Source organism: Trachypithecus francoisi, unplaced genomic scaffold, assembly GCF_009764315.1.
Source record: "Trachypithecus francoisi isolate TF-2019V2 unplaced genomic scaffold, Tfra_2.0 Lachesis_group11, whole genome shotgun sequence".
Taxonomy (NCBI): Eukaryota; Metazoa; Chordata; class Mammalia; order Primates; family Cercopithecidae; genus Trachypithecus; species Trachypithecus francoisi.
In genome coordinates, this window is record NW_022681456.1 from 80,699,550 (window position 1) to 80,725,980 (window position 26,431).

The following is a 26,431-nucleotide window of genomic DNA, read 5'->3' on the forward strand; positions in this document are numbered from 1 at the left end:
AATGAAAATCAATCAATGTTATACACTATATTAACAGAATAGGAGACAAAAACCACGTGATCATCTAAATAGACAAAATATTTGATAAAAATCAAACACTCTTTCATGATAAAAACACTCAACAATCTAGAAATAGAAGGTAACTTCCTCACTTTGATTAAAGTACAGCTACCAAAAAAACAACAGCTAACAACACACTTAATAATGAAAGACTTGCCAGGTATAGTGGCTTATACATGCAAACCCAGCACTTTGGGAGGCTAGGTAGGAGGATCCCTTGAGGCCAGGAGTTTCAGACCAGCCTGGTCAACATAGCAAGACCCCATCTCTAAATGAAAAAAGAAAGAGGCCAGGCATGGTGGCTTATACCTGTAATCCTAGCACCTTGGGAGGCCAAGGCAAGAGAGAAAAAAAAAAATTAGCCAGGCATGGTGGCACCCACCTGTAGTCCTAGCTACTCAGGAGGCTGAGGTGGGGGGATCATTTGAGCCTAGAAATTGGAGGTTATAGTGAGCTATGATTGCACCACTCCAGCCTAAGTGACAAAGGGAGACCCTGTCTCAAAAAAGAAAATAAAAAGTATGAGTAAGTTTAACAAGAGAAATGCAAGATTTGTACAATGAAAACCACAAAACACGGCTTGGCACAGTGGCTCATGCCTGTAATCCTATCACTTTGGGAGGCCAAGGTGGGAGGACTGCTTGAGACCAAGAGTTTGACACCAGGCTGGGCAACATAGTGGGACCCTGTCTCTAACTTAAAAAACAAAATAAGGCCAGGCGAGGTGGCTCACACCTGTAATCCCAGCACTTTGGCAGACTAGGGTGGGTGGATCTAACCCCATTAGAGACGGGGTTTCACCTTGTTGCCCAGGAGTTTGAGACCAGCCTGGGCAACATGATGAAATCCTGTGTCTAAAAAAGTAAAATAATAAAATAAAAATACAAAATAAAAAACAAAGTAAACCTACAAAAAATACAGTTGAAAGACATTAAGAAGCTCTAAATAAATGTTAAGACATTCGATGTCCATAGATTGGAATACGATATTGTTAAGATGGCAATACTCCCTAATCTACAGATTCAAGGGAATTCCTATGAAAATCCTAGATGGAAATTGACAAGCTGACCCTAAAATTCGGGTGGCAATGCAAGGGACCCAGTATATCCAAAGCAATCTTGAAAAAAGAGAACGAAATTGGAGGATTCATACTTCCCAGTTTCAAAACTTACTACAAAGCTAAGATTATCAAGCCTTTTGATACTGGCATAAGGACAGACATATAGAAGAATGAAATAACATTGAAAGTCCAGAAATAAACCAATATATTTAAGGTCCAATGAGTTTTGGCAAGGGTGCCAAGAGGACTGAATGAGGGAAATAATATTTTTTCCAACAAATGGTGCTGTGACAACTGTGCATGAAAAAGAACGAAATTGGACCTCTACCTCATACCATATACAAAAGTATCTCATAATGAATCAAACTGCTAAAAACAACAAAATTCTTAGAAGAAAGCACAGGTGTAAATCTTTATGATGCTGTATTAGGCAATGGTTTGTTAGATATGACACCAACAGCATAAACAAGATAAATTGGACTTTATCAAAATTTAAAACTTTTGAGCTTCAGGCTGGGCGTGGTGGCTCACGCCTGTAATTCCAGCTCTTTGGGAGGCTGAGGCAGGTGGATCACGTGGTCAGGAGATTGAGACCATCCTGGCTAACACGGTGAAACCCTGTCTCTACTGAAAATACAAAAATTAGCCAGGCGTGGTGGCGTGTGCCCGTAGTCCCAGCAACTCAGGAGGCTGAGGCAGGAGAATGGCGTGAACTCGGGAGGCAGAGCTTGCAGTGAACCGAGATTGCACCACTGCACTCTAGCCTGGGTGACAGAGCAAGACTCTGTCTCAAAAAAAAAAAAACACACACACACACTTTTGAGCTTCAAAGGACACTATTAGAAAGTGAAAAGACAACTAACCTGCAGAATGAGATAAAATATTTGCAAATCATATATCTGATAAGCATCTAGAATCTAGAATATATAAAGAATTCTTACAACTCAACAATAAAAAGACCGGGCACAGTGGCTCAAGCCTGTAATCCCAACACTTTGGGAGGCCTAGGTGGGAGGATCATTTGAGTCCAGGAGTTCAAGGCCAGCCTGACCTAGTCTCTACATAATTTTTTTTTTTTTTTTTGAGTCAGAGTCTTGCTCTTGCTCTGTCACCCAGGCTGGAGTACAATGGCGTGATCTCAGTTCACTGCAACCTCCGCCTCCTGGGTTCAAGCAATTCTCCTGCCTCAGCCTCCCGAGTAGCTGGGATTACAGGTGCCCACAATCACACCCAGCTAATTTTTGTATTTTTAGTAGAGACAGGTTTCGCCATGTTGGCCAGGCTGGTCTTGAACTTCTGACCTCATGGTCCTCCCGCCTCGACCTCCCAAAGTGCTGGGATTACAGGCATGAGCCACCGCACCTGACGCGGAAAAATTTTAAAAATCATCTGGACATGGTGGCATGTACCTGTAGTCCTGGCTACTTGGGATGCTGAGTTGGAAGGATTGCTTGAATCTGGGAGGTCGAGGATGCAGTAAACAATGATCATGCCACTGCACTCCAACCTGGGCAACAGAGGGAGACCCTGTCAAAAAAAAAAAAAAAATGGCCGGGGGTGGTGGCTCATGCCTGTAAACCCAGCACTTTGGGAGGCCAAGGCGGGCAGATCACAAGGTCAAGAGATTGAGACTATCCTGGCCAACATGGTGAAACCCAGTCTCTACTAAAAATAAAAAAAGTTGCTGGGCGTGGTGGCGTGCGCCTGTAGTTCCAGCTACTTGGGAGACTGAGGCAGGGAAATCGCTTGAACCCAGGAGGTGGAGGTTGCAGTGAGCTGAGATCGTGCCACTGCACTCCAGCTGGTGACAGATCAAGACTCCGCCTCAAAAAACGAAAACAAACCAACAAAAACCCCCACCAATTTAGAATAGTACCTGGAACATAGTAAAATCTATAAATATTAGCTATTGCATGTATACAGTAAGAGCCAATTGTTCCAGCATGATTTGTAGAATCCTTTTCCCTCTGATTTTTAAAAATTTATTCGTTTTATTTATTTATTTATTTTTTTTTTTTTTTTGAGACGGAGTTTCGCTCTTGTCGCCCAGGCTGGAGTGCAGTGGGGCAATCTTGGCTCACTGCAACCTCTGCTTTCCGAGTTCAAATGATTCTCTTGCCTCAGCCTCCTGAGTAGCTGGGATTACAGGCGTGAGCCACTGCGCCTGGCCAATATACAAATTTTTCTTTTTTCTTTTTTTTTTTTTTGAGACGGAGTCTCGCTCTGTCGCCTAGGCTGGAGTGCAGTGGCCGGATCTCAGCTCACTGCAAGCTCCGTCCCCCGGGTTTACGCCATTCTCCTGCCACAGCCTCCCCAGTAGCTGGGACTACAGGCACCCGCCACCTCGCCCGGCTAGTTTTTTGTATATTTTAGTACAGACGGGGTTTCACCGTGTTAGCCAGGATGGTCTCGATCTCCTGATCTCGTGATCCGCCCATCTCGGCCTCCCAAAGTGCTGGGATTACAGGCTTGAGCCACCGCGCCCGGCCAACATACAATTTTTTCTTACAAATTTAAGGTATGTTTCCATCATTGTATTCTTATTTATTTTTTTTATTTTTTTTTTGAGACGGAGTCTCGCAGTCGCCCAGGCTGGAGTGCAGTGGCCGGATCTCAGCTCACTGCAAGCTCCGCCTCCCGGGTTTACGCCATTCTCCTGCCTCAGCCTCCCGAGTAGCTAGGACTACAGGCGCCCACCAACTCGCCCGCTAGTTTTTTCTATTTTTTTAGTAGAGACGGGGTTTCGCCGTGTTAGCCAGGATGGTCTCGATCTCCTGACCTCGCGATCCACCCGTCTCGGCCTCCCAAAGTGCTGGGATTACAGGCTTGAGCCACCGCGCCCGGCCCATTGTATTCTTTTAAGTAGGAATTGTTTTAGGGGAGAGTAGTTTGGAAGCCAAGACACCTCTCAACTTTTTTCAATTCACTACATAAGAAAGAAAGTGATTCTACACCTGTTTCACCTTAGATATCTAGGGAGAAATCACCTAGATTCTTCCTACCTCTCAGAGGGTGCTGTGAGGATAGATGAGATGTTAGACAGAAAGTTCAGAAAGCTGAGTAACATAAAGCTGCAAAAGGAGAGAACAGAGATTCCATAGATAATATTTTAAGTCAACTACAATTTGTTAAATTTTAAGATGATTATTTATTTTATTTATTTATCGAGACAGGATCTCCCTCTGTTGCCCAGGCTGGAGTGCAGTGGCCTGATCTGGGCTCACCGTAACCTCAACCTCCTGGGCTCAAGTGATCTTCCCACTTAGTCCCCTGAATAGCTACTACAAGTGCAGGCCACCATGCCCGGCTAATTTTGTATTTTTTGTAGAGCTGAGTTTTCGCCACGTTGCCCAGGGTGGTCTCAAATTCCTGGATTCAGGCAATCCTCTTGCCTCGGTTTAGCAATGTTGGGATTACAGGCGTGAGTCACTGCAACCAGCCTGTTTTTTGTTTTTCTTTTTTCTTTTCCTGGTTTGTCTTGAACAAGACCTATAAATTTTTGAATATAGACTTTGCATTTGATAATCCCCCTGAAATCTTCCCAAGTCATAATTCAACTCCTGGTATGTTACTTCCTCAAAGAGGTCTTCTTTCAAACACTAGGAGTAAAGCTTCTTCCCCACTCCTAATCACTTTCTGTCTCACTATCCTGAAGCACTTTTCACTATTTGAAATATTTGTGTTTATTGGCATTTTAACTGTCTCCCGTTCCTCACTCAAATATAAATCCTACCTGGGTTGATAACTCCTTAACCCCATGTTTAGAACAATGCTTTGCATGTAGTATGCCCTACGTTTTGTGAAAATATTTGCTGAATAATATAGTGATTTTAAAAAATCCTCAATTTCATGTACCTCATTTGATCATTACAACAATTTGAATAAAATGAGATTGTTAGTCCCATTGTACAGAGACTCAGAGAAGATTTTCACCCAAGGCAATAGGACTAGTAAAATGGTAGTGTTAGAATTGCTGTGCAGGTGGATTGCTTTGTCCACATATGGACTTCATTTCTAGGGCTAAGGGTATTTTACTTTGCAGTTAAGGAAGCGATGACTCTGAAAGATAGTAGTAACTACCACTACAGGCACCTGTAAAGATCTTCTCTCCTTTTTCCTTTCTCCCGCTAGATTCTGCAGCCGAACACGTGTGACTTATGTGGACAGTACTCGCTCAGTCTCCCTCCCCAGTCCTGCCCACAGTAAGCCCGACACCTTCTTTTCCCGGAGCCCCGCCTCTCGGCCGCTTTCCAACTCAGCCCCCACGGATCTCGCCCTTCCCCCGCGGCCCCACGACTTCTCGCGAGAGTTGAGCGCGCCTGGCCGGACGGGAGGAAAGTATCCGTTCCGCCGAGGGGGGAAAGGAGGAGCTGGAGAGAGATTGTAGGACCGAGCGCGGGCAGGCGGAAGGCAACGGAGCTACCAGCCGGTAAGTCCTTTTAACATTAGCTAGCCCATGATCTGACGGAACTCTCCCTTTCAACTCTGGCCAGTCCCAGCGTTCCGGGCTGGGGTCTCCCCTCCCAGTCTGTATTGGACGGGGGCGCTGAGGCGGTGGCCGGGCCCTGTCTGAGGAAGAGGGTGGGGGCATAGGCCAAAGCCGGCCAATAGGAGAGAAGGATGCCTCGATTGGCGGCGATGAGCGCTAATGGGAGATCGCTTTTTCCTTGCCGAGTGCCGCCCCTCTTCTCTCTGTACTCCCGCCTCCTTCCTTTGGGGGGAAGGCGGGGCCAGAGGCTTGAAGTGTGGGGAGAACTTGGGGTAAGTAGCCCCAGGGGGCACAGGGCGTGGCAAGGAGAGGGGAATTGAATCCTGAGGGAAGGGTAGTCTAGTGGAGCCTAATGGAAGGATCATGGGATGGGGTGGAATGGGAGAAAGAGGAGGGATACTAAACTAGGTTAGAAACCCAGGGCTTCCCAAAGAGTGGGATTAGGAGCTTGGAATTGGAAAAGGGTAATAGGCAGGAGGTAGGATGAGTAGATGAGAACAAAGATCTTGATCTGGTGACACAACACCCCTCTGGGTTTGTCAGGAAAGATAGATAGGGGTGGATTATAGGAAATGAGGGTCGTGGCATTTCGATTGAATTAATAAAAAGAACATCAGGGACATGATATCAGAGAGAAAGTATGGATTTGGAGAAAATTAAGTGAATGAATTTAAGAGGACAGTATGGGTGAGCTGAGTCGCCATAAGGCATGGCTTCTGGAAGGATATGAGCCTCGAGAGCGATAAGAGAAGTGTTTGGGAAGGAGATGGCTGATATACACATGTCTTTTGCCTAGGTATCAGGTGGTTGGGATATTGATTTAGGGCTTCTCGTGGTTATGGCACCTAGACTGGTGACCAGCCTCCAAGATGCTAGGATGGGAGTTGAGAAGGAGAAAAATAGAACACTTTCATCGCTTCTCTGATTTTCCTTCTCCCTCTCTTCTATTTCCCAAACTCTTCCGAAACACCGAGATGTGGGCTTTGGACTTAAAGCAGTCCAAGTTGGAGCCCCATAGGGACTTATATGTTGCTCTGAATTGCTTGTTATGTTCTCTGACTGGGGTGTTTATAAGCCAGGGCACCTCCTACCCAGATTCCCGCGTTGCTGCTTTCCTAACTTTAAAAGTTGGTTTTCTACTTAACAGAGGGTGTTTTAGTATCTCTGAGGGTCATGTCATATTAAGTACAGGTGTGTGGGGGGTGTGCAGAGTTTTCTCAGCAAGCTCACATGAGTCCTGTGTTTAAAAATTTTACAGTAGTGTAATTCTTGTAGAGATACCAGTCTTTATGGGCATTCTAAGCAGAAATACTAAAATGAAGTTTGTTTTGTTAAATGTGGCTTCCCAGTCACTCTCAAAGAGTTGTCGAATGGGTGGTTACAGTTTTAGTTAACTTATATAATATGTTTTTAAATGGTGTAAATGAAATAGACATGTTATTTCAGGAAAGTGAAAAATGTTCAGTTTTTTCCTTTGTGTCCAGACTCAGAAACTAAAGCTATGTCATAATGTCTTAGGCCAAGGGCTGGGGAAATCAAACACAATTTGTACCTACACATGGAAGTTGTAAGGTAAGTGGAGGCTCTTGCGAAATGTATCATGTCTGTAAGAAAAGAAGCTAAAGAAAAGTTTGGCAGCTCTACTAAGTAGTCTTACCAGTTCTTAATTCTGTACAGAAAAGGGTCAGGGCTTTGCCCTTTGTTTGATAGTTGTGTATCATTTAATAACGAATTGGACTAATGTAGCCAATTAATAACTTCTTTGCTCTTGCGTAGATTTTGCTTTTACATTCCTTCTCTTCTCCTTTTATTTTTGAGAAGTGAAATAATGTCTGAAATATCAGTAAAGTTATTATATGAAGAGAAACCAGAGTATGTAGTTGTATTAACCTTTGGTTTTCTGCAATCAGTTGAAACTTTTCTCCCTGGCCAAGAAGTTGCCCCTATAGCACATTGAGACCAATTCATTGCTGACCCTTTAGCATTAACTACTGAGTTGGGTTCTAGTATTTCACTAGAGCATTGCTATTGGACATTCAGAAAATTTCCAGTTTGCCTGGCAGCAGCACAAAAAAATACCCAGTGAGAGAAGCAGAGTCCCTTGTTTTGGTCTTCTGTCCTAGAATTGGTGATTGGCTTTGACTAGGGCACTATTAAACCCGAGATTTTTTCTCACTAGTGTTACCATCTAGCAGAAAGCTACAGTGATAACACTGCTCATCTTTCAACTTGTGGATCAAAGTTTACACCCTGTGGTAGTTTCAGTGTTGTAATTTTTAAACACGTTTGTTTACCACGGTTTTAAAATGTTAATAGCTCCACTTACTGTATCTTGTTCTCTTTCCTTTCCTCATTTCCAACCCTCAATGAAAATTTTTTCAGCCAACTCTTAAACTACTTCTTTGCCTGGAGTAAAGTTGCTGGCTCTGTCTGAACACAGCTGCTCTGAAGCTCTCAGAAGTTATTGTTTTGTGCATGTCAAGACTGAGTTTTTCCTAGGCTACAGTGGGAGGGAGTTAGTATTACCGCAGCCTCCTATCCACGTCTGATAAGGAGGAGCCTTCTCCTTGCAAGGAAGTTTTAGGTGGAACAGATAGAACTCCATGTAAATGTCTGATAAAACTAGCTCTCTTCTTGAGACTAGTTGGCATACTGGTATGTAATTGTCCTTTATCCCTTGATAAAAGTACTAAAGTTAAGGTACAGATGTTTCTTTGAGAAAGACAAATGCAGCATTCATTTAAAAGGAAAAAGCATTCATTTCTTTTGTTGTTGGTTTCTCAGAAAATGGTCCTATGGTTTTGGAGTTCATGAAAAAGTCTGCTGTCTCTTTAAAAATATGTCAAAGAAAATAATTTTTAAGCTTCTCTGACATTTACTCATTTTGACATGTTGCCTTCCTCTAAGAGGTTTTTTTTAAGGAGAGATCAAATAAATTCATGATGTCTGAAAACACATCATAGCTGTTATCGCTGACGGTTGGTCTTTTAACTTCTGAATGCTCTAAGGAGAAAGTGTCCACTTCACAGATACCCTGTTCCATTATTGAAGCTTTACTTTTAGAACATTTTTTACGTTGTGCTGAAGCTCTTTAGTTCTGTTATCTGACGTCACAATAAATAAATCTAGTTCCTTATTAACATGGTAGTCTTCAAGTAGTTCATGACACTTATCGCTTTCATTCTTTTAGAGATAGGGTCTTGCTATGTTGCCCAGGTTGGAGTGCAAGTGACGTGATCACAGATCATTGTAACCTCAAACTCCTGGGCTAAAGATCTTCTAGTCCTAGCTTCCTGAGTAGCTAGGACTCTTGGCCTCAAGCAGTCCTCCCAGCTTCCAAGTGGCTGGGACCGCAGGTGCACGTCACCATGCCTGGCTAATTTTTAAATATTTTGTAGAGATGGGGTCTCCCGACACTGCCCATTCTCTTCTTGAATTCCTGGGCTCGAGCCATCTCCCCACCTTGGCCTCTAAAAGTGCTGGGATTACAGGAGGCATCTCTTTGGGGGTAAATACCCCAAGTTCTTTAAGCTTTTTTTTTTTTTTTTTTGAGATGGAGTCTCGCACTTTTGCCCTGGCTGGAGTGCAGTGGCACGATCTTGGCTCAATGCAAACTCTGCCTCCTGGGTTCACGCCATTCTCCTGCCTCAGCCTCCCGAGTAACTGGGACTAGCAGGCGCCCGCTACCACGCCTGACTAATTTTTTGTATTTTTAGTAGAGATGGAGTTGCACCCTGTTAGTCAGGATGGTGTCGATATCCTGACCTCGTGATCTGCCCACCTCAGCCTCCCAAAGTGCTGGGATTACAGGCATGAGCCACTGCTCGCGGCCAGCTATTTCTATTATTATTATTATTATTATTTATGAGACGGAGTCTTGCTGTGTTTCCCAGGCCAGAGTGCAGTGGTGCGATCTCAGCTCACTGCAACCTCCACCTTCCTGGTTCATATGATTCTTGTCCCTCAGCCTCCCGAGTAGCTGGGAGTACAGGTGTCCACCATCCTTGCCCAGCTAATTTCTGTATTTTTAGTAGAGATGGAATTTCACCATTTTGGTCAGGCTGGTTTTGAACTCTTGACCTCAAGTGATCTGCCTACCTCAGCCTTCCAAAGTGCTGGAATTACAGGCATGAGCCGCTGAGTCCAGCCCGTACAATTTCTTAAGTGACATTTTTAATGAAAGTTCAGGCTCTTCATCAAGTAGTTATCTGAGTGGTTTATGGTTCCTTATGTAGGTCTGAACATCTCAGATATAATCTAATAAATACAAACTACGGGGGGAAGCACAACTTCTATTTTATTGCACTCTATGCCTCTGTTCTTAAAGCCTAAGATCACATTAGTTTGTGTAGTTGATTTTTTTTTTTTTTTTTTTTTGAGACAGAGTCTTGCTCTGTCACCCAGGCTGGAGTACTGTGGCTCGATCTTGTCTCACTGCAACCTCTACCCCCCGGGTTCAGGCGATTCTCCTGCCTCAGCCACCCGAGTAGTTGGGATTACAGGCCTGCACCACCACACCCAGCTAATTTTTAAAAAATATTTTTAGAAGAGACGGGGTTTCACCAGGCTAGTCCCGAACTCCTGACCTCAAGTGATCCACCCACCTTGGCCTCCCAAAGTGCTGGGATGATAGGCGTGAGCCACCGCGCCCAGCCGTGTAGTTGATTTTTTAATGTAATTGACAATTTTACATAAGTTTATCCCTGTGATTATCATCTTGTTAATTTGGTTTGTTGTTTTAGCTTGATAATGTCATTTCACCTCTTGATCATTTCTCATGTTTGTATTATTGATAAATTTGATAAACATGATATGTGTGTTTTTGTTTTCGGTCACTGGTAAACATGTATAAGGATAGAGCAATGCTATACAACATGAATAGACTATCATTATGTTAATTTTTTTTTTTTTTTTTTTTTTTGAGGCGGAGTCTCGCTCTGTGGCCCAGGCTGGAGTGCAGTGGCCGGATCTCAGCTCACTGCAAGCTCCGCCTCCCGGGTTTACACCATTCTCCTGCCTCAGCCTCCCGAGTAGCTGGGACTACAGGCGCCCGCCACCTCGCCCGGCTAGTTTTTTTTTGTATTTTTTCAGTAGAGACGGGGTTTCACCGTGTTCGCCAGGATGGTCTCGATCTCCTGACCTCGTGATCCGCCCGTCTCGGCCTCCCAAAGTGCTGGGATTACAGGCTTGAGCCACCGCGCCCGGCCATTATGTTAACATTAATCTGTTAGCCTTTTGGATAAAATTCAGTTGTGAATCCCACCTGCTGTTTTATATCATCTAACCTTTATTTTCTATGAAATAGCAAGAGATATTCTGTTGAAATCCAAATACAGTATTTTCTGCCTCTGACATCTCTGAACTCCTAGGCTAGTGACCCTATCAAAAAAGAAAACGAAGTTGCATATTAGTTGCTGTTTGGGTATCTTATGCTACTGTTACAGATCATAAGTGATCTGTTTAATAATTCATTTAGAAAGCCTGTAATCCCAGCACTTTGGGAGGCCAAGACAGGTGGATCACGAGGTCAGGAGATCGAGACCATCCTGGCTAACACGGTGAAATCCCGTCTCTACTAAAAAATACAAAAAAAAAACTAGCTGGGCAAGGTGGCGGGCACCTGTAGTCCCAGCTACTTGGGAGGCTGAGGCAGGAGAATGGCGTAAACCCAGGAGGCGAAGCTTGCAGTGAGCTGAGATCCGGCCACTGCACTCCAGCCCGGGCGACAGAGCAAGACTCCATCTCATAAATAAATAAATAAATAAATAGGCCGGGCGCGGTGGCTCAAGCCTGTAATCCCAGCACTTTGGGAGGCCGAGACGGGCGGATCACGAGGTCAGGAGATCGAGACCATCCTGGCTAACACGGTGAAACCCCGTCTCTACTAAAAAAAATACAAAAAAAAAAAAAAATTAGCCGGGCGAGATGGCGGGCGCCTGTAGTCCCAGCTACTCGGGAGGCTGAGGCGAGAGAATGGCGTAAACCCGGGAGGCGGAGCTTGCAGTGAGCTGAGATCCGGCCACTGCACTCCAGCCCGGGCGACAGAGCGAGACTCCGTCTCAACAAAAAAAAAAAAAAAAAAAAATAAATAAATAAATAAATAATAATAATAATAATAATAATAATAATTCATTTAGAATCTTTCTGAGAAATAATAATTCACCAGTCCACAGTTTCTGTACTCGACCTCTCTTGCCCCACATTTTAAAAAATTATAATTTTCCCATTTCCAAGACTTCTAGTCCTGTTTTTTTTTCATTTTCAAATAATTATTGAAAATTAACCATATTTCTTCATAGTTGCAGGGATTTTTTTGTTGTTATTTCGTTATTGTCTTTTGGTTGTGGTTTTTTTCTTTGTTTGGTTTTTTTTTTTTTTTTGAGACGAAGTCTCGCTCTGTTGCCCAGGCTGGAGTGCAGTAGCACGCTCACTGCAACCTCTGCCACCCGGGTTCAAGCGATTCTCTGGCCTTAGCTTCCCAAGTAGCTGGGATTATAGGCATGTGTCACCACACCTGGCTAATTTTTGTATTTTTTTAGTAGATAGGGAGTTTTCTCCATGTTGGCCAGGCTGGTCTTGAACTCCTGACCTCAAGTGATCCGCCCACCTTGGCCTCCCAAAGTGCTGGGATTACAGACATGAGCCACTGCACTCGACCATGGTTGTTTTTTTTGAAACAGGGTCTCACTCTATTGTCCAGACGGGAGCACAGTGGCACAATCATGGCTCACACTGCAGCCTCAGTCTTCCAGGCTCAAGCAATCCTCCTACCTCAGCCTCCTGAGTAGCTGAGACTAAAGGCTCATGACACTATGCCTGGCTAATTTTATTTTTTGTAGAGGTCTCATCATGTTTCCTGGGCTGGTCTCGAACTCCTGGGCTCAAGCAATCCTCCTGCCTTAGCCTCCCGAAGTGCTGAGATTACATGTGTACCTGGCCAGATTTTTTGACATTAAATGAAATTCTGTTTTGGAAACTTTTTTTTTTTTCTCTAGACAGGGTCTCCCTTTGTCTCCCAGGCTGGAGTGCAATGGCGCCATCTTGGCTCACTGCAGTCTCTGCTCCTGGGCTCAAGTGATTCTCCTGCCTCAGTCTCCTGAGTAGCTAGGACTACAGGTGTTCACCACCGTGCCCATCTAATTTTTATATTTTTTGTAGAGATGGGGTTTCCCATGTTGCCTAGGCTGGTCTTGAATTCCTAAGCTCAGGTGATCTGCCTGCTTTGGCCTCCCAAAGTGCTGGAATTACAGGCGTGGGCCACCACGCCCAGCTTGTTTTGGAAACAACTTCTTTTTTTTTTTTTTTTGACACAGAGTCTCGCTCTGTCTCCCAGGATGCAGTGCAGTGGCGTAATCTCAGCTCACTGCAACCTCTGCCTCCTGGGTTCAAGCAGTTCTTCCTCTCAGCCTCCCAAGTAGCTGGGACTACAGGCACATGCCACCACGCATGGCTAATGTTTGTATTTTCAGTAGAGAGCTGGTTTCACCATATTGCAGGCTGGTCTCAAACTCCTGGCCTGAGGTGATGCGCCTGCCTGGGCCTCCTGAAGTGCTGGGATTACAGCGTGAGCCACTGCACCCGTCCTGGAAACTCTTTTAGAAAAAAACTTTATTCCCTGGACATTTTAACTTAGAAATAAAAGAATTAAACTACTCTCTGAAGAACAGTTGTATGTAGCTTCCCCATAATATTGACATCTCCAATTTAGACCTAACTTTTCATTTTCTGTTTTTTTCTTTTGGAGACAGAGTCTTGCTGTGTCACCCAGGCTGGAGTGCAGTGGTACAATCTTGGCTCACTGCAACCTCTGCCTCCCAGGTTCAAGCAATTCTCGTGCCTCAGCCTCCCAAGTGGCTGGGACTACAGGTGCCCACCACCGTGCCCAGCTAACTTTTTGTGTTTTAGTAGAGATGGGGTTTCACCATGTTGCTCAGGGTGGTCTCGAATGCCTGAGCTCAGGCAATCCGCCTCCTTTGGCATCCCAAAGTGCTGAGATTACAAGCGAGAACCATCGCGGCCCTAACTTTTCATTTTCTGTTTGGAATGAAAACCTATACCAACTATAAACACACAGACACACACACACACACACACACACACACACACTTGCCATTTATAATTGTAGTTGATTAGCAAGGATGGTCTAAGTTTACCAGGCTATGTGTTGTAGGTGAAGGGTGCTACAAACAAGATAGAACTTCAGAAGACATCTCTAGGGACTAAAGACTTTACATTGGCAGCCAGCAACTTTTCCTGCTTGTTAATTTTAGACCTGACAGTTGAATTTATGTTTGAGCAATTTTAGCAGATAAATGCATTTTTAAAGTACCTTCCTCTTTTGGCATTTTAATTTTTACTTTCATTTTTAAAAAATTGCAAATTGTGAATGAATGTGCATATTAAATTAGCATGCTACTAGTCAGGGAAGCAATGCATTTTCTTTTGATACTTTCTCATTCATCTGATAGTATTAGTTATGAATTCTCCTGGAAAGCAGAAGGATGGATTTGATAACCCCTCAAGGTCCTTTTCAGGCCAGACATTCATAAATAGAAGTTAAGATCAAGGAATTTACTCTTGAAGAATCAGGAAGAAAAATAGACTGTAAAGAAAATGAAATTGAAATGTTTCTATTGACTTGGTGGGAATGGATAAACACAAGTAAGAAACATAAATAACGAAAAATAATAACTCCTTTGAGCTAAAAACAAAACAAAAATCAACAACAACAAATATTTTGCACTGGGGTCATTTTATATCTTAAAAATATTTTATCATGACATTTTCTCTTCGACATTTCCCTTGTGGACACTTTGTGTTGAAAGAATGTTGGGTTTTGTTCCTGTTAAATCATAGTATTTTGTTTCCTTCCTTTCTCTTGTTTGTCCTTTTGTTTAAAAACTTTTTTTTTTTTTTTGGTCTTCTGTATAATGTACTGACTGCCTGTATACAATGAGGCAAGATTCAATTCCATTTTGAAAGTATTTGCTATATCACTTCCTCAGAAATGAAGGATGAGTGTTACAATTCAGGAAAGGTTGTATGAAAAGATAAACTTGTGTAAAAAGATAAGCTTTTAAATTTTTGTAGGCCAACATTTAAGAAAGGTTCCCAACCAAAGCAAAGGTGAGTTAGTATATTAGTCTTTTTTTTTTCTTTTTAATTTTTTTTTTGAGACGTAGTCTTGCTCTGTCACCCAGGCTGGAGTGCAGTGGCACGATCTTGGCTCACTGCAGCCTCCGGCTCCTGATTACAAGCAATTCTTCTGCCTCAACCTCCCGAGTAGCTGGGATTACAGGTGCCTACCACCATGCCTGGCTAATTTTTGTATTTTTAGTAGAGACAGGGTTTCAACCATGTTGGCCTGGCTGGTCTCGCACCCCTGACCTCAAGTGATCCACCCACCCTGATCTCCCAAAGTGCTGGAATTACAGGTGTGAGCTGCTGTGCCTGGCCTAGTATAGTAGTTTTAAGAAGAACATAATACGTAAGCATTGGCTGGACACAGTGGTTCACACCTATAATCCTAGCACTTTGGGAGGCTTGGGCCCAGGAGTTTGAGACCAGCCTGGGCAACATGACGAAACCTTGTCTCTACAAAAAATACAAAAATTAGCCGAGTGTGGTGACGTGCGTCTGTAGCCCCAGCTACTTGGGAGGCTGAAGTGGGAGGATTGCTTCAACCCAGGAAGCAGAGGTTGCAGCCAGCCGAGGTTGCAGCACTGCACTCCAGCCTGGGCAACAAAGTGATACCCTGTCTCAAAGAAAGAAAGAATACATAAGTTTACAGTAAAACTCATTACAAACTCTTGACGTCAGGTTGTTAGCTTTTTCTCGTCTCTTTTTTTTTTTTTTTGGAGACGGAGTCTCACTCTGTTGCCCAGGCTGGAGTGCAGTGGCACAGGCTCGGCTCACTGCAGTCTGCCTCCCAGATTCAAGCAGTTCTCCTGGCTTAGCATCCTGAGTAGCTGGGATTACAGGCACACACTGCTACTCCTGGCCAATTTATTTTTTTGTATTTTATTTTATTTTATTTTATTTTATTTTATTTATTTATTTATTTATTTATTTATTTATTTATTTATTTTTGAGACGGAGCTCGCTCTATCGCCCAGGCTGGAGTGCAGTGGCCGGATCTCAGCTCACTGCAAGCTCCGCCTCCCGGGTTTACACCATTCTCCTGCCTCAGCCTCCCGAGTAGCTGGGACTATAGGTGCTCACCACCTCGCCCGGCTAGTTTTTCGTTTTTTTTTTTTTTGTTTTTTTTTTTTTTGGTAGAGACGGGGTTTCACTGTGTTAGCCAGGATGGTCTCGATCTCCTGACCTCGTGATCCACCCTCCTCGGCCTCCCAGAGTGCTGGGATTACAGGCTTGAGCCACCGCGCCCGGCCTTTTTTTTTGTGTTTTAGTAAAGATGGGGTCTCACTGTGTTTCCCAGGCTGGTCTCAAACTCCTGAACTCAGGCAGTCCGCCCACCTCAGCCTTCCAAAGTGCTGGGATTACAGGCATGAGCCACCGCGCGCGGCCACACTTTTTCTCATCTGTTGGCAATTTTAATCCTCAGTGTTCCCATACATTTGAAACCAGAATGTGCATAAAGTTTCTTTTTTTCTGTTCAATACTGCATCTCTTCTTTTTTTTTTTTTTTTTTTTGCATCTCTTCTTAATAAATATCGTGAAAGTCTATGAAAGTATAGGTTGGGTGAGGTGGCCCACACATGTAATCCCAACACTTTGGGAGGCTGAGGCAGGCAGATTGCTTGGGCTTGGAGTTTGAGACCAGCCTAAGCAACACAGGGAGACCCCATCTCTACAAAAAATTTAAAAATTAGCTGGGCTTGGTGGTGCACGCCTTTAGTCCTAGCTACTTGGGAGGCCAAGGCGGGAGGATTACTTGAGCCTGGGAGGCGGAGGTTTCAGTGGGCTGAGAGCACGCCACTGCACTCTAGCCTGGGTGACAGAGTGAGACCCTGGCTCAAAAAAACCAAAAACTAAACTAACGGGAGCCAAGATTTAGCTAAAAAAGTCATTTCATGAGCTTGTGGCATGGACATCTGTGGTAACATGTTTTGCCACAGCCCCACCTTCTCACAAAACCCAACTTGCTTCCTTCAAATGGAATTACTTACTGTTTTCTCCTGATCTGATAGATTGCTTCTTTTCGCTGTAGTAGACAGGGAATGTTTGTGTGCTAAACCGGTCAATTTTTGGGGGGCCTTAAAAATTACCATGCAGTAAGAAAAAAACATTCTGTCAGATTGAAAAATAGGGCACAACCATTCTTTTTGAAACAAGAATATGTCTGACTCATTATTATTATTCTTATTTTTAGAGATGGGTCTGGGCCTGTCACCCAGGCTGCAGTGCAGTGGCGTGATCATAGCTCACTGGCAGCCTTGAACTCCTGTGCTCAAGTGATCCTCCAGTCCTCCTGCCTCAGCCTGCCAAGTAGCTGGGACTGCAGACACACACTGCCTCGCTTCCGATCCAGCCAATCTTTAATTATTTTGCAGAGAAAGGATTTCACTTTCTTGCCGAGGGGTCTAAAACTCCTGGCCTCAAGCGATCCTTCTGCCTGAGCTTCCCAAAATACTGGGATTACTGGTGTGAGCCACTGCTTCCAGCCCCTAACTGTATTATAAAATCAGGATGATTTGTTGAATGTGACATAATTAATTACTGTAAATGATTCATGTTGGTACCAAGTTTCTTGCCAGTAATATTTATTTAAGTTGTATCAAACTTGAATGACACCTTGCTGGTTTTATTTAACATCATGTTTGTGGTACCAACATGACTCCTGTAGCACCATTTTCTTTTTCTTTTTGTTTTTTTTCTTTTTCTTTTCTTTTGAGACGGAGTCTTTCCCTGTTGCTTAGGCTGGAGTGCAATGGCACGATTTCTACGTACTACAACCTCTGCCTCCTGGGTTCAAGCGATTCTCCTGCCTCAGCTTCCCAAGTAGCTGAGATTATAGGTGCCTGCCACCACGCCCAGCTAATTTTGTATTTTTAGTAGAGGCAGGGTTTCACCATGCTGGCCAGGCTGGTCTTGAACTCCCGACCTCAGGCAATCTGCCTGCCTCGGCCTCCCAAAGTACTAGGATTACGGCATGAGCCACCGCGCCCAGCCAGCACCATTTTCTTCAACTTATTTTTTAAAGTTTTGGTTAACAGTAGTTTGCTAATACTTTACACATACATGTTTGGGACTGGTGAGAGTGAACTGGTGAGCATTGGAATAACCCCAAATAGATCACTGTTGAAAATGTGTGGACAGACTTAGGAAATAAATATTTTTTCCTGAGAACTTCTAAGTGTCTCAGTGATTGTCGTTGTGGGATAGTGCAGCTGTTTCCTACCCAGAACCAATCTTATACTTTAATATTAAAGCCTGTCAGGTTTTTTGTTCTTTGCAGCCTGTTTAAGATTTTAAATTGGTCCTTTAAATTAAAAGATAATTTTAAAAGATCAGTGTTTTGGGGTTGATTACTTTTGGCTTATTGTTTTGAGGATCATACTTTATCTGAAAATGAGCAGGAAAAAAACAGAATTTTTTGTTTAGTTTTTGTTCAGCATCCTATCAGTTTCCAGGAGTTTTTTAACTTCTAAAATGCACAGTGAGGCCAAACATAGATAAATACAATGTTCTCCAGTTATTTCTAACTTTGCTTCCTTTGCTTCCTGCTGTCACTTTAGCAAGTTGTTGCTTCTTTGTTTTTGCTTTATTAACCTTTCTGGGGATAGCTCAAAATAGTCCTGGAATCCTCTGAAAGCCTAGAGAGCCTTAAAAAAAACTTCAAGTAGTTGCCTGTATAAAGCTGCTTCCAGATAGGTTCTAAGCTTTGGCTATGTGTTGCCTAACATGATTCAGCCTAATTCTCACTCTCATCTGTCTTCAGTCATTTGCTGCAAAACTATTTGGTCTATTTAAGCTGGCTCCTTTCTTTGAAGCCAGTTTCTGCATGTCTGAGCTTGAAATCCAGAAATTAATTTCAGCCTTCTGATTGATCAATCTAGGGCCCTCTACTGCTTGTGTATTTCTTAAAGCAGTGGATCTCAAACTTTTTGGTCTCAGAATTCACCCCATAATACTCTTAAAAATTACTGACGGGCAGGCCTAGTGGCTCACACCTGTAATTCCAGCACTTTGAGGGGTTGAGGTGGGCGTGGAGGGATTGCTTGAGTCCAGGAGTTTGAGACTAGCCTAGGTAATATAGTGAGACCTCGTCTCTACAAAAATTTAAAAAATTACCCGAGTTTGTTGGTGCACTCCTGTAGTCCCAGCTACTTAGGAGGCTTAGGTAGGAGGATCACTTGAGCCAAGGAGACAGAGGTTGTAGTGAGCTGAGATTGTGCCACTGCACTCCAGCTTGGGCAACAGAGTGAGACCCTGTCTCAAAAAAAAATAAAATAGGCTGGGCGCGGTGGCTCAAGCCTGTAATCCTGGCACTTTGGAAGGCCGAGACGGGCAGATCATGAGGTCAGGAGATCGAGACCATCCTGGCTAACATGGTGAAACCCCGTCTCTACTAAAAAATACAGAAAAAAAAAAAAAAAAAAAACTAGCCGGGCCCAGTGGCGGGCGCCTGTAGTCCTAGCTACTGGGGAGGCTGAGGCAGGAGACTGGCGTAAACCTGGGAGGCGGAGCTTGCAGTGAGCTGAGATCTGGCCACTGCACTCCAGCCTGGGCGACAGAGCGAGACTCCGTCTCAAAAAAATAAAATAAGGCCGGGCGCGGTGGCTCAAGCCTGTAATCCCAGCACTTTGGGAGGCCGAGACGGGCGGATCACGAGGTCAGGAGATCGAGACCATCCTGGCTAACACGGTGAAACCTCATCTCTACCAAAAAATACAAAAATCTAGCCGGGCGAGGTGGCGGGCGCCTGTAGTCCCAGCTACTCAGGAGGCTGAGGCAGGAGAATGGCGGGAACCCGGGAGGCGGAGCTTGCAGTGAGCTGAGATCTGGCCACTGCACTCCAGCCTGGGTGACAGAGCGAGACTCCGTCTCAAAAAATAAAATAAATAAAATAAAATAAAATAAATAAAGTAAAATTATTGAGGACTCCAAAGAGTATTTGTTTATCTGGGTTATATCTGTCGATACTTAACATATTAGCAATTATGAGATAAGTTTTTAAAATATTTATTAATTTACTTTAAAATAAGAGCAAACCCATTACATGTTAACATAAATATATAGTTTAAAAAGAATTTGGAGGAAGAACTTCAGATCTCTTTAATGTCTGGCTAAATAGAACACAGCTGGATTCTCACATCTGCTTCTGCATTCAATCTGTTAAGATATGTCGTTTTGGTTTAAGTATATGAAGAAAACGATGTAATGGGAAAAGAAAGGATTATTTTCAGGTAATTGTATATAGGCTTTGATACTACAGCAAAATCTGAAAAGTGATAGTTTCATAAAGGTTAGCTGTGGTATAGAATTTGAAACCACATCTGTGAACTTTTTAGTACTGCTATGTTAAAATGCATTGGCTCAGGATAAACAGCTATCATTGGGAAATTTTTAAAAAATGCATTGGCCTCACTTGCCTTTTTTTTTTTTTTTTTTTTTTTTTTTGAGACAGAGTCTCGCTGTGTCGCCCAGGCTGGAATGCAGTGCCGTGATATTGGCTCAGTGCAACATCTGCCTCCCAGGTTCAAGCAATTTTTGTGCCTCAGCCTCCTGAGTAGCAGGGACTACAGGCGCACACCACCATGCCTACTAATTTTTGTGTTTTTAGTAGAGACAGGGTTTCACAATGATGGCTAAGCTGGTCTCGAACTCCTGGCTGCAGGTGATCTGCCTACCTCAGCCTCCCAAAGTGCTGGGATTATAGGCGAGAGCTACTGCACCTGGCCAGCCACCTCGCCCAGTTTAGCTTGCTCTTTAAATAGATCTTTTACTCACAAATGATTTTAACCTTCATGAACCCCCTGCAAGAACTGTAGGGATCCCTGGAGCCCACTTTGAGAACAGTGGTCTTACAGCACCAACCTCGAAAAATTCAGCTGTTGGGCACGGTGGCTCACTCCTGTAGTCCCAGCACTTTGGGAGGCTGAGGTGGGTGGATCACGAGGTCAGGAGATCAAAACCATTCTGGCCAATATGGTGAAACCCCATCTCTACCAAAAATACAAAAATTAGCCAGGTGTGATGGCACGTGCCTGTAGTCCCAGCTACTCAGGAGGCTGAGGCAGGAGAATCGCTTGAACCCAGGAGGCAGAAGTTGCAGTGAGACGAGATCGAGCCACTACACTCCAGCTTGGTGACAGCAAAAGACTCCGTCTAAAAAAAAAAGAAAAAGAAAAATGCAGCTGCCGGGCACAGTGGCTCACGCCTGTAATTCCAGCACTTTAGGAGGCCAAGGCAGGAGGATCACTTGAGGTCAGGAGTTCGAGACCAGCCTGGCCACTATGGTGAAACCCCGTCTCTACTAAAAATACAAAAATTAACTGGTTGTGGTGGTGCATGCCTATAGCCCCAGGTCCTTGGGAGGCTGAGGTGGGAGAGTTGCTGGAACCCAGGAGGTAGAGGTTGCAGTGAGCTGAGATGGTGCCACCTCACTCCAGCCTGGGTGACAGAGCAAGACTCCTTCTCAGAAAAAAAGAACAGAAAAAGAAGTGCAGCTGTTTTCCTATAATTTTCACATGTCACAACATATTTTTTCCAATTTTTATCAACCATTGAAAAATGTAAAAACCGGCTGGACGTGGTGGCTCATGTCTGTAATACCAGCACTTTAGGAGGCTGAGGCGGGCAGATCACTTGAGGCCAGGAGTTTGAGACCAGCCTGGCCAACACAGTGAAAACCTGTCTACTAAAAACTGAAAAAATTAGCTGGACGTGGTGGCACATGCCTGTAATCCCAGCTACTCAGGAGGCTGAGGAATGAGAATTGCTTGAACCCGGGAGGCAGAGGTTGCAGTGAACCAAGATCATGTTACTGCACTCTAGCCTGGGCAACAGAGTGAGACTCTGTCTCAAAAAGAAAAGAAAAGAAAAATTTAAAAACTATTCTTAGTTTGTGTGCCATATAAAAATAGGTAATAGGCTAGATTTGGCCCATGAGTTGAAGTTTGCTAACCCTTCATGTATGCTATTACGGGATTAATAATTTTTTTGTTTGTTTGGAGATGGAATCTTGCTCTGTCACCAGGCTGGAGTGCAGTGGCGTGATCTCGGCTCACTGCAACTTCCAACTCCCTGGTTTGAGCGATTCTCCTGCCTCAGCCTCCCGAGCACATGCCACCATATGCCTCCCGAGCACATGCCACCATGCCCAGCTAATTTTTGTATTTTTAGTAGAGACAGGGTTTCACCATTTTGGCCAGGAGGGTCTCAATCTCCTGACCTCGTAATCCACCCTCCTTGGCCTCCCAAAGTGCTGGGATTACAGATGTGAGCCACCACACCCAGCCTGGATTATGAATTTTAAAATAATTGTAATAAAACATGCTTAATGTTAAAAATGTGAATATTAGCTGAGCACAATGGCCCACCCCTGTAATCCCAGAACCTTGGGAGGCCAAGGCAGGAGGATCGCTTGAGCCCAGGAATTTTGAGACCAGCCTGGGCTACATGGCGAGACCCACTGTCTCTACAAAAAAACAAAAAAAAAGACCTGGGCATGGTAGTGTGCACCTGTAGTCCCAGCTACTCAAGAGGCTGAGGCAGGAGGATCACTTGAGCCCAGGAGGTCAAGGCTGCAGTGAACTGTGATCATGCCACTGTACTCCAGCCTGGGTGACAGCGAGACCTTTTCTCAAAACAAACAAAAAAAACCCACCAAAAAAACCGAACTATGAACATCACTTAATTTTCCTAAATAAAATGATACCCCAGAACATGTAACCCCTCAAATTCATGTTTCAGGACATTTATTTATATAGTAAGCATATGTAACATGTTTATATATAATAAGCAGATATAACAGTACCTGTTGTGCTCTGAAGTGTTGGTAAAACATGATTCAGTTGTAACTAGTTTTAGGGTTTATAAAAAGATGTGTCCACTCTTGTATCTTTTTTTTTTTTTTTTTTTTTTTTTTGAGACAGAGTCTCAGTCTATTGCCCAGGCTGGAGTGCAGTGGTGCGATCTCAGCTCACTGCAACCTCTGCCTTCGGGGTTCAAGTGATTCTCCCACCTCACCCTCACAAGTAGCTGGGATTACAGGTGCCCGCGATGACACCTGGCTAATTTTTGTATTTTTAGTAGAGATAGGGTTTCACCATGTTAATCAGGCTGGTCTCCACCTTCTCACCTGAAGTAATCCACCTGTCTCGTCGTCCCAAAGTGCTAGGATTACAGGTGTGAGCCACTGCACCCAGTCCATTTTTGTATCTTGTTTGAAATGTATGAGAACAGCTAACGAGGATCAGACCTACCTTAACCCCTTGCCTTTTTTTGCCTATATATATTTTTTGTAACTCTTTGCCTCAGTTTTCCAGTCTGTTAGCAAGTGCTTTACAAAACACCGATATAAAACAATAAGGCTACAGTCCAGGTGCGGTGGCTCCCGCCTATAATACCAGAACTTTGGGAGGCCGAGGTGGGCAGATCATTTGAGGTCAGGAGTTCGAAACCAGCTTGGCTAACATGGTGAAACCCCATCTCTACTAAAAGTACAAAAATTAGCCCGGCATGGTAGCGCATGCCTATAGTCCCAGCTACTCAGGAGGCTGAGGCATGAGAATCTGTTGAACCTAGGAGGCAAAGGTTGCAGTTAGCCGAGATCACACCACTGCACTCCAGCCTGCGTGACAGAGCAAGACCCTGTCTAAAAAAAAAAAAAGCCCGGGCGCGGTGGCTCAAGCCTGTAATCCCAGCACTTTGGGAGGCCAAGACGGGCGGATCACGAGGTCAGGAGATCGAGACCATCCTGGCTACACAGTTAAACCCCGTCTCTACTAAAAAAAATACAAAAAACTAGCTGGGCGAGGTGGCGGGCGCCTGTAGTCCCAGCTACTCGGAGGCTGAGGCGAGAGAATGGCGGGAACCCGGGAGGCGGAGCTTGCAGTGAGCCCAGATCGCGCCACTGCACTCCAGCCTGGGCGACAGAGCGAGACTCCGTCTCAAAAAAAAAAAAAAAAAAGAAACAGGGTCTCGTGGCCGGGCGCGGTGGCTCATGCCTATAATCCCAGCACTTTGGGAGGTTGAGGCGTACAGGTTACCTGAGGTCGGGAGTTCAAGACCAGCCTGACCAACATGGAGAAACCCCATTTCTACTAAAAATACAAAATTAGCTACTCGTGGTGGCGCATGCCTGTAATCCCAGCTACTTGGGAGGCTGAGGCAGGAGAATAGCTTAAACCTGGGAGGCAGAGGTTGTGGTGAGCTGAGAACACGCCATTGCACTCTAGCCTGGGCAACAAGAGCGAAACTCTGTCTCAAAAAAAAAAGAAAGAAAGAAAAGGAAAAAAAAGAAAAAGAAAAGAAACAGGCTCTTGCTTTGTTGCCTAGACTGGTCTTGAACTCCTGACCTCAAGCTGTCCTCTGACCTCAGCCTCCCAAAGTGTTGGGATTACAGGTGTGAGCCATGGCACCTGGCCTATGAACAGAAATTTTAATACCTAAATAATCTACTGCGTAGTAAAACTTGAGTAGTCTACTTTGTTTTCTGGGGTTCCCATAACCTGCATTATAGTCTCACAGTTCATGTGTTAACTGGAATCTTAAGTCAGTTTGCTAGATGTAATGGAAATCAGAGCAGCACTGAGTATCCTGTGGAGAATATAAAATGTTGAGACTGCTGTGGCGAAGAACTTGTATTTGTACTCTTTGCTTAATGGCAGCTAAATTATCTTACAGTCTGAAACGTGGTAACTGAAGTTGTGTGTTTAGAAGAGAGCTGTTTGCATATAATTTCTTTTTATTATCATAAAGAAATGGAGCCCATAGAGCTCTGTTTGGGTACCTTTCTAAGTTTTTCAGCTTGTTTATACTGAGTTGAAAGGTATTCAGTACCTGCTAAACTTGGTTTCAGCTCTATATTCCCTTTGTGATGCATGGTTGGGGCAATTTCTAATTGTCTGGTATAAGCATAATGTTTTTTTTTTTTTTTTTTTTTTTGAGACGGAGTCTCGCTCTGCCGCCCAGGCTGGAGTGCAGTGGCCGGATCTCGGCTCACTGCAAGCTCCGCCTCCCGGGTTCACGCCATCTCCTGCCTCAGCCTCCCGAGTAGCTGGGACTACAGGTGCCCGCCACGTCGCCCGGCTAGTTTTTTGTATTTTTAGTAGAGACGGGGTTTCACCATGTTAGCCAGGATGGTCTCGATCTCCTGACCTCGTGATCCGCCCGTCTCGGCCTCCCAAAGTGCTGGGATTACAGGCTTGAGCCACCGCGCCCGGCCAAGCATAATTGTTAGGGAACATTCATGGGATTGTGAAAATGGGTCCTGGAAGGTAACAAAAGGAGGAGCTATTTTGAATTGTCTGTTTTGCCTTGTGTGTTGATAAACAAGTTTCCACCGTGTTTGTTTCTATATGAAATGGTTTGTAATTTTAGAATTTTTTATGGCTCTTTTTGAACTTAATTTGTCACTTGGTTCTGTTGCTTTGTAGTTAGAAAATGAGTAGTTTTGTATAATTTTAAAATATACTGTTTAATGCTTTAGAATAGTCAGACAGATATGGACTTTTTTTTTTTTTTTAAGAAAAAAAGTCTTATTATTTATTACACTGAACAATTCTGACCACCAATAACCAATGCGGTCCAGGAGAGAAGAACATCTTGCTTCTCAACAAACTTCCTCCCTTGCTTTAACATTTTTGAAGATCCTTTCCCAAACCTATTACATCTGTATTATGATGGTTACAAATTTTCCAACTCTGCCACTCCTTCCAGTGCATTATTTTTAGGATCTTCATTAAAGGGGCAAAATAAAATAAAATAATAAAGATTCCATACTTATAATAATAAAACAATGTTGGAAACTGTCATTAAATCAGGACAAGTGAAAAACAGATCTGTTCCCAGACTCACAGGACTATAAATTTAGGAAGTACACAAAAAAATTAGAAATTAAGTACACTCAATAGGATACATTAAAAATGTACAGTTTTTGTATGTCAATCATACCTAAGTAGTTTTAAAAACAAATGATCCAACCCATACCGCCAGCTAATAAAGAACAAACAAATGAGTCATACAAAAGAAAAATCACACATTTTGGTTTACTCCTACTTTTGAGTTAAGAACACTAACAATAAAATTTGTATGCAACGAATATGGTTCCCTAAATACAACAGATGAATTATTTTATATACACGTCTTATTTTTATTTATGGAGAATCGGTTAATAAACACATTTTAAGTTCAATATATTATATATTTATGAGTGGGAAGCAACCTTAGACATTTTAAACACCAGAAATATACAAAACAATTATAAGTGAAAGAATACAGACAAAGTCCCTTGTGTATGTGTGTTTTTTTTTTTTTTTTTGAGACGGAGTCTCGCTCTGTCGCCCGGGCTGGAGTGCAGTGGCCGGATCTCAGCTCACTGCAAGCTCCGCCTCCTGGGTTTACGCCATTCTCCTGCCTCAGCCTCCGGAGTAGCTGGGACTACAGGCGCCCGCCACCTCGCCCGGCTAGTTTTTTTTTGTATTTTTAGTAGAGACGGGGTTTCACCGTGTTAGCCAGGATGGTCTCGATCTCCTGACCTCGTGATCCGCCCGTCTCGGCCTCCCAAAGTGCTGGGATTACAGGCTTGAGCCACCGCGCCCGGCCTAAAGTCCCTTGTGTTTTGATCCTGGAGTCAAACCATAGAAATCTCAGGTTATTAAGAGAACTTTGAAAAATATTTTTCCGAATATTAA

At 43.8% G+C, this 26,431-nt stretch overlaps 1 protein-coding gene across 4 annotated transcripts in view; it reads left to right on the top strand.

Moving 5' to 3' along the window:
* The first annotated feature begins 5,415 nt into the window (after nt 1-5,415).
* The window catches only part of LOC117090030 (cyclic AMP-dependent transcription factor ATF-7), a 120,786-nt gene continuing 99,770 nt past the window's right edge, over nt 5,416-26,431 (top strand). For 2 of the 4 annotated variants that reach the window (XM_033221857.1, XM_033221853.1), the window contains exon 1: nt 5,416-5,549. The gene's annotated coding sequence lies outside the window, so the exon portion shown is untranslated. Of the gene's footprint in view, nt 5,550-5,759; nt 5,882-7,127; nt 7,182-26,431 lie in introns of those variants that run through there. The other 2 variants (XM_033221855.1, XM_033221854.1) reach the window with 2 other exon arrangements.